Source organism: Mytilus californianus, unplaced genomic scaffold (assembly GCF_021869535.1).
Source record: "Mytilus californianus isolate M0D057914Y unplaced genomic scaffold, xbMytCali1.0.p SCAF_3, whole genome shotgun sequence".
Classification (NCBI taxonomy): Eukaryota; Metazoa; Mollusca; class Bivalvia; order Mytilida; family Mytilidae; genus Mytilus; species Mytilus californianus.
Window position 1 is genome coordinate 65,924,625 of NW_026262679.1, and position 11,023 is coordinate 65,935,647.

Sequence of the window (11,023 nt, forward strand, 5' to 3'; positions counted from 1 at the left end):
GTCATTACAATTGTACTTAAACTGTTAATAGTTGTAAGGTAATAAAATCAGTTTTCCCTGGAGAAACAGCTCTAAAATTTATTACAAATTAGTCCAAAATTTCTTTTTCAAATTTATACTCGAATGAAAAAAGTATACTTGTACTCCAATTTAGGATTTGAATTAAAACATGCATCACATTAATTTCTGAATTAATCATAACAGCAAATAGTCTCTTAACATTGACAATTTGGAAACCCTTTCTCTAATAGTCTCACCTGAACGAAAGTAAAGTTTCCGATTGTCAATTTGTTTATCTACATATTTAGTTGAGTTTTTAAAAAGTAATTTGGAAAATATGACTTGATTTAGATTGTTTGAAATTCAGTTGAATTTTAATCATTTCTGTTCAAAATGTATACCGGTACATTAGATTGTTTTGGTTAGCCACCAACTTCTGATAATTTGACACGCACATTAATTTCGGAAATAATGATTATATCATTAAACCGTCTTCATTACTGTTTGAAATATAGATTTAAAATGAAAAAAAGTTAATGATTCACAGTCAAAAAGAGCAATTGACCAATGATGATGGCTGCCATTAATGCCAGTTTTTCTTTATAGATATTTTGAAAGAAAAAAAAATTAAAAGTAGCAAATTTTTAAAGTTTTATATTTGGTTCAATATTTTTGAACTTATTTTGTTTTTGTTTCAGATACCAGCCCCAGGATATTTACATCAGGACAGGTAACATATGCATCGGAAAGTAAGTATATTTTTTTTTTTATTTATTAATAGTTGTCTGATAGATAATAAAATGATTTGAATATGTATTACAGATAGACGGGAGCCCAGAGAGAAGAAGACGAAATAACAGTCCGAGACCTGGAGATGATTAATTGTAGATGCCTAGATGATGATGTATGTATTTTGTCGTTACAATTGTACTTAAACTGTTAATAGTTTTAAGGTAACAAAATCAGTTTTCCCTGGAGAAACAGCTTGAAAATTTATTACAAATTAGTCCAAAATCAGTTAATTATAACAGCAAATAGTCTCACCTGAACGAAAGTAAAGTTTCTGATTGTCAGTGTTTATCTACATATTTAGTCGATTTTGTACAAATTAGTTCAAAATTTCTTTTTCAAATTTATACTCTAATGAAATATATTTTAATAAGAAAGTATACTTGTACTCTAATTTAGGATTTGAATTAAAACATGCATCACATTAATTTCTGAATTAATTATAACAGCAAACAGTCTCTTAATATTGACAATTTTGAAACCCTGTCTCTAATAGTCTCACCTGAATGAAACACCTAAACGAAAGTTAAGTTTCTGATTGTCAATTTCGATATCTACATAAATGTATACATCAGATTGTTTTGGTTAGCCACCAACTTCTGATAATTTGACACCCACATTAATTTCGATATAATGATTATATTATTAAAAAGTCTTCAATACTGAAGTCAAATACAAATATACCAGCAGTTATATATGTAAAGATATCCTACAATTTATACTCATCACAAATTCATACTTTTGTGTTTCTCTTACCAAAGCAAACTCTGTAAATTCAGAAATTATTGTGTGCATTTATTATTGCGATTTTTACATTATGGACTAAAAGTAAGATTATTTTATTGAATTTCAGGAAAGTTTTTATACAGATATCGGAATTGGAGTTTCTTATTATTGCAATACTCAACCTGTTTCATTATTCAGATTATTAAAATCTCGCAATAGTGTTTCTGAATTAACGGTAAATTATTTGTGCCAGAAGTTATCCAACACATCACTCTTTTATAATTTTTGTTTTTGTTACAAATGCAGGCCTGAGAAGTTTCAGTGGTAATATACAGCTTGAATATGGTTCCATTGTACATAGAAGATGAAGATGAGTTAGGTTAAACCTTGTTAGGTAATAATAAAATCAGTTTCCCCTGGGAAAAATGCTTGGTTTTTTAATCACAACTGGGTTTAATATTTATAGCTTTCAAATTAATATTCTAATGATACATTCTTTAATAAAAATTTATTGTTATAATCTATTTTCATGTTACCGAATTGACTAGAGAGTATAGAACTGTTCGATAGGTAACCTACTCTGTGGTAAGACATTCTAGTACTCTGTGATGTAAGAAAGACTGAAAGAAGTAAAATCATGTAAGCTTACAGTCTGTGCAATTTGTTGAAAAAGTTGATTATTTTGGGGTATTTTGACCGTTTGTGGCCTAAAAGTTTATTAGCCATTCATAAGGAGCAAACTTCAAAGACCGTTACACACCTTTCAATTCAAAGGAACACAGCATGGCTCCCTATAGCTTTAGATATAGCAGCCAAACAAGTTGGAACTGAAGATAGTGACCAGACAACAGAATACTTGGGGGAATAAAAATAATTTGGTTTCTAACTCCAGACAATAAAATTTCTTAAATGTTCAAAAACTCAGATGAGAATTAACTGAGAGCCCAAAGGATGATGTGAGATGCCCATCTGTCCTTTGATATATCAACACTAATATGAAATGCTTCAAAGACCTGTAGAATTAACAACTAAAACTGCATATGTGCAAAAGTAATATTTAAAAAAGTTAAATTGTAAATGTACAAACTGTTCAAGATTCAGTTTAACTTTGCTGAACATATTTAAGAGTAGTTGAAGAAATCACGATATATATGTAACACTCCCAAACGTTTCCATCCCCCCAAACATGTCAGATTCCCCCAAACGTGTCCTTAGAATCTTAAATCACCCAAACGTGACCGATTTCACTCCCTTAAACTTGTCCAATAATTGTTATTCGCCAAAACGTGTCCAGTTTAAAGCGCCAGAACGTCTCAAAACTTTTATCGTTTTTATGTCTCCTGTGAAGTTTATGGCTATACAATGATGGGGGACACGATAGAAGACGTCAGGTTTGGGTTGGATTTTAAAAATAAATTGAAGCAGCTATCTAAGGACATCTGGAGGAAAGATATAGTAATCCGCATAGACAAATATCTAAGATATGGTACAATGTGCACCGGGACTTCTGCTTTCAAATAAACAGTGTAAGAAAAAAGATGACAAAATAAGCTATTTTTACTTACAGTGGTTCATTAATTTTTTATCAATAGAATTGTCATTGTTCTAAATTACAGTTGGAGGTACTTCATAATTAAGAAATCTAATACAATTTATATTGCATGTTTTCCCAGTGCTTCACTGTTAATACAGTCAGTGGTCATTTATTAGCATTAATTTGTTCAATGCCGGTTGTTTATATTAAGCATTATTGCAAGCTTAATTTAACTATTGACCGTTGATTGCTTAATGCCAGTGGCTAATATTTCAAGCATATTTAGAGTAAACAATTACACAGAAAATGCAATTAACTAGTTTTGTACAGTGTAGATCATCGTTTACTTAGTGAATTATTTTGTACTAATATACTCTGGTGATGCCTAAATATCTTTATAATGTATGAAGGTATTGCACGACAGGCTTCCTGCAGAAGTTGTTTCTGGGCTTTTTAAAAGAACCCTTTGGTTCCATATAGACTGGATACGTTTGGGCGTTCATAAACAGAACACGTTTTGATGCCCTTTAGCAACAAGTCATATTTTGCAGTTCATTGACGTCATATGGACACGTTTGGGGGAATCAGACACGTTTCTGAGTGGTACATATATACAATAACTATCTGATTTCCATCTACATGCAGAGTGAAAAAAAAAATAAAGCAGCTGAGCAGGGATAGTAGTTCCAAGGAAGATGGTAACATAGATCTTCAACTAACTTTGAGGCTCTGCAAGTCTGCCATGAAAAAAATAAAGAAGCAAGGACAGCAGCTCCAAGAAAGATTATTACATTGATAATCTTCCAAGTCTGATGTGTGGCCATTAAAGAAATAATGTAAGTACAATTAGGCAATACAATTTCTGTATATTCTCTAAAAATATGTGATAAAAGTACAGAAGGCAACAACCGTTTTCTTATTTTCAACATTTACAACACACAAAAAAAAAAGAATTTATCAATTCAATATATTGTTTCCAGGAACACGAATAAAGCTTTTAAATCACGAAAAGTAAAATTCAGAGAGAATTTTTCCTTCAAGGGGAGACTAGTACAACAAACGGCAAGACTGTTTCATTCATTGGGAGATTACTCATTGAAAATTTTAAGCTTGCAATTTCAACAAGATTTGTAAAATGTATAATTGAAGTCAATTTTAATTCCTTTTTAGGTTATTTCTGAGTGGTACATATATACAATAACTATCTGATTTCCATCTACATGCAGAGTGAAAAAAAAATAAAGCAGCTGAGCAGGGACAGTAGTTCCAAGGAAGATGGTAACATAGATCTTCAACTAACTTTGAGGCTCTGCGAGTCTGCCATGAAAAAAATAAAGAAGCAAGAACAGCAGCTCCAAGGAAGATTATTACATTGATAATCTTCCAAGTCTGATGTGTGGCCATTAAAGAAATAATGTAAGTACAATTAGGCAATACAATTTCTGTATATTCTCTAAAAATATGTGATAAAAGTACAGAAGGCAACAACCCTTTTCTTATTTTCAACATTTACAACACACAAAAAAAAAGAATTTATCAATTCAATATATTGTTTCCAGGAACACGAATAAAGCTTTTAAATCACGAAAAGTAAAATTCAGAGAGAATTTTTCCTTCAAGGGGAGACTAGTACAACAAACGGCAAGACTGTTTCATTCATTGGGAGATTACTCATTGAAAATTTTAGGCTGGCAATTTCAACAAGATTTGTAAAATGTATAATTTATGTCAATTTTAATTCCTTTTTAGGTTATTTCTGAGTGGTACATATAAACAATAACTATCTGATTTCCATCTACATGCAGAGTGAAAAAAAATAAAGCAGCATGCAGGGATAGTAGCTCCAAGGAAGATGGTAACATAGATCTTCAACTAACTTTGAGGCTCTGCGAGTCTGCCATGAAAAAAATAAAGAAGCAAGGACAGCAGCTCCAAGAAAGATTATTACATTGATAATCTTCCAAGTCTGATGTGTGGCCATTAAAGAAATAATGTAAGTACAATTAGGCAATACAATTTCCGTATATTCTCTAAAAATATGTGATAAAAGTACAGAAGGCAACAACCGTTTTCTTATTTTTCACATTTACAACACAAAAAAAAAAAAGAATTTATCAATTCAATATATGGTTTGCAGGAACATGAATAAAGCTTTCAAATCACGAAAAGTAAAATTCGGAGAATATTTTTCCTTCAAGGGGAGACTAGTACAACAAACGGCAAGACTGTTTCATTCATTGGGAAATTACTCTTTGAAAATTTTAGGCTGGCAATTTCAACAAGATTTGTAAATGTATCATTTATGTCAATTTTAATTCCTTTCTAGGTGATTTCAGTGTTTTCATGGATGGGAGTAAGACTTGGTGGTATAATATTTCTAATATTTAAGTAGGTATATAATTCCTCTATTTAAACAAGTTTTATTTTCATCATAAAATAAGTTTATAGGAAATAAAATATGCTCTATGCTTGAAGATGTAAGAGGTCAGAAGTTTGTTTTTTCATATCAATACCAAAATTTGACCGAATGTTTTAAAGATTTTAATTAATTCTGTGGATGTATCATTTTTGTGTTGTTGAGATGTTGTCACATTGATGTATACAACACATCTTCTGTTACTCATTTTTGTCGCGCCTTGACGGAGTCAAAAAGTGAGACATAGGTATGCTGTTTCCGGCGGCGACGGGGTCAACAATGTATTAGTTTGTGATTAGGTCTAGTTCATGGTGAACCACTAGTGGTAGGTCAATGATATTTGGTATGCAGTTGTATTAGCATTGGCACCTCACATTACCATGGAGATTATTTGGCCCCACCCCTCAGTCAAGGTCTATTGACTTTGAAACTTTGCTTAGTTTACATGTATTAGTTTGTAATTAGGTCAGTTTATGGGGAACCACTAGTGGTAGGTCAATGATATTTGGTATGCAGTTGTATAAGCATTGGCATATCTCATTTCCATGGACAATATTTGGTCCCTACCCCTCAGTCATGGTCTATTGACTTTAAAACTTTTGCTTAGTTTACATGTATGAGTTTGTGATTAGGTCAGTTTAAGATTAACCACTTATGTTAAGTCAATGATATTCGGTATGCAAATGTAGTGGCATTTGCAAGTTTCATTTCCATGGAGATTATATAACCCCTCCCCCTAATTATGGTTCATTGACTTTGAAACTTTTACATAGTTTACAAGTTAATGTTTGTGGTTAGGTTTGATTAAAGGGAACGACTTATGAAAAGTCAATAGTATTTGGTTTGCATTTGACTTTTGTATTAACATTGGCACATCTCAATTCCATGGAGATTGTTTAGCCCTGTACCTTCAGCCATGGTTCATTAACTTTGAATATTTGCATAACTTGCATGTTAATGTATTGCTATTTTAAATTCATCATTTTCATTATCAAAATAACAAATAGAGGAGACATATCTGTGTTAACAGTTTATGTCATGTATAACCTATTTCCATATACTCTGGATTTATTATCATTCTTTGGATACCAATTTTCGTGGATATATAAGTGACCAACATATATAAATGTTCAATGTAGTATAAATTTTCTATAGGCTTGTATGCCAACTTTATCAAAACCCACAAAAATACAATTGTTCCTCAATCCACGAAAATGAAGAAATGTTCAGAATGTTGAGATCTACCAGCTGTATAATTACGTCAAAACTGTCAGAAATTCTTAAAGGAGTTATTGCCCTTAAATGTGAAGTTTTGCCATTTTTTTTTCATTTTTATTCATTATTTTGAAAATAAAAATAGATGGAGAGAAATTTTAATACAATAAAAAGCAAGACAAGATATGCACAAAAGTCAAATGACTGAAATCTTCTGAGGACTAGTTATTGGAGTTATTGATCTTCAATGACGATTTTTACCATTGATCAGCAAGTCAAGATTTACAAAAAAGCTGCCTTGGATTAAATCTTAAGTCGACCTGTTCATGGAGTTTTTGCCGTTTTTTTACCACAAATTTTTTTAGTTTTTGCCTATTATCTTGAAAAAAGTAGGACAAGACCTACAAATATGTCAACATGACTGAAGTCGTCAGTTTACTCTTTATAGAGTTATTGCCCTTTTGTAAAGCAAAAATGATCAACAGGACCAGACCTACAAATATGTCAACATGACTGAAATCATCAGTTTACTCTTTATAGAGTTATTGCCCTTTCGTGATGATTTTTACCAGGAAGTGGTTATTGTTGAAGATGAAGAAGAGTGACACAGGCTCTTAATCGCCTCTGTTTTGAACAATTTTGATTGACTAAGCATTTTACTTTCAGGTTAGCATTAGTTACTGCTTGTCAGTATGGATTGTTTAGAATGGTCATTGGAGCTGTCTTTTAAGGTAAGAACCATTGCATAGATTTATAAACTTGTCAATTAAAGATTATGTAAATGCACTTGAATTTTGCCTGTGACATTTTGTCGCAGAAGCCAGGCATAGCAATTCACATTACTTTGTTTTAGGCGTCCAAATTTAGGTTCAGTATTATGGTTAAAAAGTTTTCAAACATCAAAATCTTTATCAAACTTTAAAGTAATTGTACATCACAAGAATCCACAGCAAAATTTTGAAATTCAAATTGAAGGAACAAATGTGTGTAGGGTATGAGTTATTTAGTTATTATTGCTGTATATAAAATCAGAGAAGGGGAATTATCAATTTTTATTTAACTTGGAAATCAGTCCTTCATTGCAACAGATGCAATAAATGGACTTTTTTCAAAGTTTTCACTAAGATAATTTTAAGGTTAAAATATTAGTTATCAATTACTTTGTCAAACCTTCATAGAATTTTATGAAAATACGACAAAGAACATTTATTTTCCACATTCAAAGTACCAAGAAAGTTATTTTATCAGTTTGATATTTGGTTTCCAGTAACATGAATAAAATAATATATCATTTGAAAAGTAAATTCTGAGATAGATTTCACCTTCAGGAGGAGACTAGTACAACAAACAGCAAGAATGTGTCATTCAATGGGAGATAACTCATAGATTATTGAGAAAAAAATTAATGTTAAAACAAAATCAAAACATGTTTTTTTTCCCGGTTTTATAGATATTAAACTGGTTTTGATGCTATGTGAAATCTTAAGTCAGAAAACTAATTTTTTGGCCAACAATTTAACACTATTGTAGAATATATAATTTGCGTCAATTTTAATTCCTTTTTAGGTTATTACAGTGACTGTTTTCATGGATGGGGAGTAAAACTTTGTGGTCTAATACTTCTCATAAATGAGTAGGTATCTACTCTGTTGAAAACAAATTTTATTTTCATTCTAAAAAAATTAAAATTGAGAGGAATATAATGTGCATAATCTTGATAGTTTTAAAAGATTGGTCAGAAGTTCTTTTTGTCTATTTTGCACCACAGGGGATATATGGTTATAGTCTTTGTCTAAGTGTCGTAAACACATTAATACTTAAAGATGGTCGCCCTTCTTTTTTTCTTTTAAACTTTTTGTCAGATATTCAGAATCCTCTTGTTTTATCCATGGAGTGCCATTACAATTTTGCCCACTTACCCCTACTTATCTTTTCATAATTTTATTACATATGGTTTAAAAACCCATGTTTAAAAATCTTATAAAATCCTTGTTATTTTTTCATAATCTAATTTGCAATAAGATAAATAAATGGAGAATGTGTCCATATAACATGTAAAAGTGACGCCATTTAAATTCAAAGCTGAACAGTGTTTTGTGGAAATTAGCATTGTGTATAAGTTTCAAAACATTTGGTCGAGGCAAACTAAAGTTAAAAACAGTAACCACTTTTGGGATGCACATACAGACAGACAAGCTAGGGTAACACTTAATGCCCCTCAGCTTCGGTGCTGGCATAAAAAATGACCTATATGTTAACAACAAACAGAAACAAAAATTCTTTTTAAATCACACACTATTGCCTTCATTTTGATACTAATTTTCAAAACCTACCTCAATTAAAATGTGACCAATTGCCATGATTGCCGTTTGAATTCAGGCAAAATAAAAATATATATGTGGTTCCAGTTACCAGACCCATCCTAGAACTTTTTTTTTTATTCTGTAAAATAAATTTTGAATGATCCCATTTTATGGAATGTGAATTTCAATAATTAAATTCACAGACTTCTGTCATATGAAATTCCAATAAAAGTATCCACTACGGCTAAAAATGCAACAATTTCTTAACAGAATGCAACAAAATTAACTAAAAACGTAACATGTCTGTAATATTTCACAACCAAACATATAGAAAATGGCAAACTTGCGGTAGGGGCGTGTATAATACCAGAATCGGACCCCGTGAACACACCGACCCTATCTTTTTTTGAGAATGTAACTGGAACCACACATATAATTTTAATTTGGACTTAGGTTTTTTTTCATTATGCAGATGAAGATTTTGGATCCTTTTAGTTTGAAAGATTGTCAGGAACATGAAGAACTGAATCCATAATAAACATGTGTACACAAACAGGTAGATATCTGTATATAGTTTTCAAACAAAACATGCTTCAGCAGTGTGCAAAATTACTGTTCCATTAATGTGTTATGTATTATAAGGAAAGATGGGGGGTACTTTTAACCACAATTTAAAATCACTAATTTCTACTAATTCTAAATGTTTATGTATGATTTTTCAAGAGATTGCAAGAAAATATATGCAAGCCCAATTACATCCTAGTCAGTGCCCTATATTAAAGTACATGTACACAAATATATGCACAGCTGCATGTGAATTGGGTTTGGAATGAAGCAATATTGCTCCAAAACATTTTTTTGTCAAATTGGTATTGAGTCTCAAGGGCCTGTATGCATAAACCACTTAAGTTAAGAAATCCAATCGAAGTACTAATTTATTGTAGGACATGTAGAAAAATCTGTCCATTCGGAACAAATCTTAACTTAAGTAGCTTTATAAATTATGCATACGGGCCCAGGCTACTATATGAAAATACACTAGCTAAACTAGCCTTTTGGTCATAATATCCCAATAGAAATGATTCCCTATGCAGATAATCAACATTAAACAATAAAATATATTAAAAAAAAAACCTCTGTTCTATCTACAAATCATTAGTCTTCTTTAATGTTATAAATCAATAAATCATTTTTTCCAGACAAAATAACAACAACACTGGTTGATACAATTCTAGGAACCGGTGAAGAAGTTAAAAGTTTTACAATATACTGAAGACTTGCAATGGAATATCCAGGAAACAGGTCTTTTACGAAACAGTATGAGAGAGCCAAGATGATTGTTGGATTTAAAATGCTTGGAAAATACAACCAAATGAAGACAAAAAATGCACTGCATCAACAAACAAAACAACTACTGGAACGTTGGGGCACCAGTACTGATTTCTGATTCTAAAAACAATTGTTCAAAATCTTCTTCAAAAACATACATGTATACATATATATTTATATAAGAAAGAAAAAAATAATGCATGTGCTTGAAACTTGTGTACATACATGTAATGAATAGAAAAAAGGAAAGAAAAAAAATGAAAAGAAAAAAAAAAAGAAAGAAAAAATAGAAAAAAGAAAGAAAGAAAATTCAAAAAAAGAAAAGAAAAGAAAAGAAAAGAGAAGAAAGAAAGAAAATTCAAAAAAAGAAAAGAAAATTTAAAAAAAAAATGAAAGAAAAAAAAAAAAAAATTGAGGAGGGAGGTGGGTAATGCAGCCAAGTAATACTGTATTCACCAATTTTCATGCACCATAATACCCACAATCGTGATAGTACGCTTAGATTTGCCTACAAATTTTGTGATTAAATAATATAACCTCATTATGCAGGAAATCTATTTTAAAAATTATTTTTACAATCATCATCTAGAGCAGACCCAATATTTACGTCTTTTATCATTTTCATTGATATAAGATACCCCATTTTTAATTTCTAAATAAAACCAAGGTGCTTATTATTATGAATACAGTACAACTTGCCAGTCACAAGCC

General features: G+C 30.9%; 1 long non-coding RNA gene across 50 annotated transcripts in view; it reads left to right on the plus strand.

The window, feature by feature from the left end:
* Nucleotides 1-10,808, plus strand: part of LOC127733182 (uncharacterized) — a 32,741-nt gene extending 21,933 nt beyond the window's left edge. For 8 of the 50 annotated variants that reach the window (XR_007996824.1, XR_007996835.1, XR_007996842.1 and 5 more), the window contains 10 exons: nt 699-904; nt 1,822-1,909; nt 3,695-3,885; nt 4,220-4,465; nt 4,799-5,042; nt 5,376-5,437; nt 7,347-7,411; nt 8,247-8,313; nt 9,456-9,539; nt 10,183-10,804. This is a non-coding gene — a long non-coding RNA (uncharacterized LOC127733182). Of the gene's footprint in view, nt 1-698; nt 905-1,821; nt 1,910-3,600; nt 3,886-4,219; nt 4,466-4,798; nt 5,043-5,375; nt 5,438-7,346; nt 7,412-8,246; nt 8,314-9,455; nt 9,540-10,182 lie in introns of all 50 variants that reach the window. The other 42 variants (XR_007996822.1, XR_007996823.1, XR_007996821.1 and 39 more) reach the window with 18 other exon arrangements.
* The last annotated feature ends 215 nt before the right edge of the window (nt 10,809-11,023 follow it).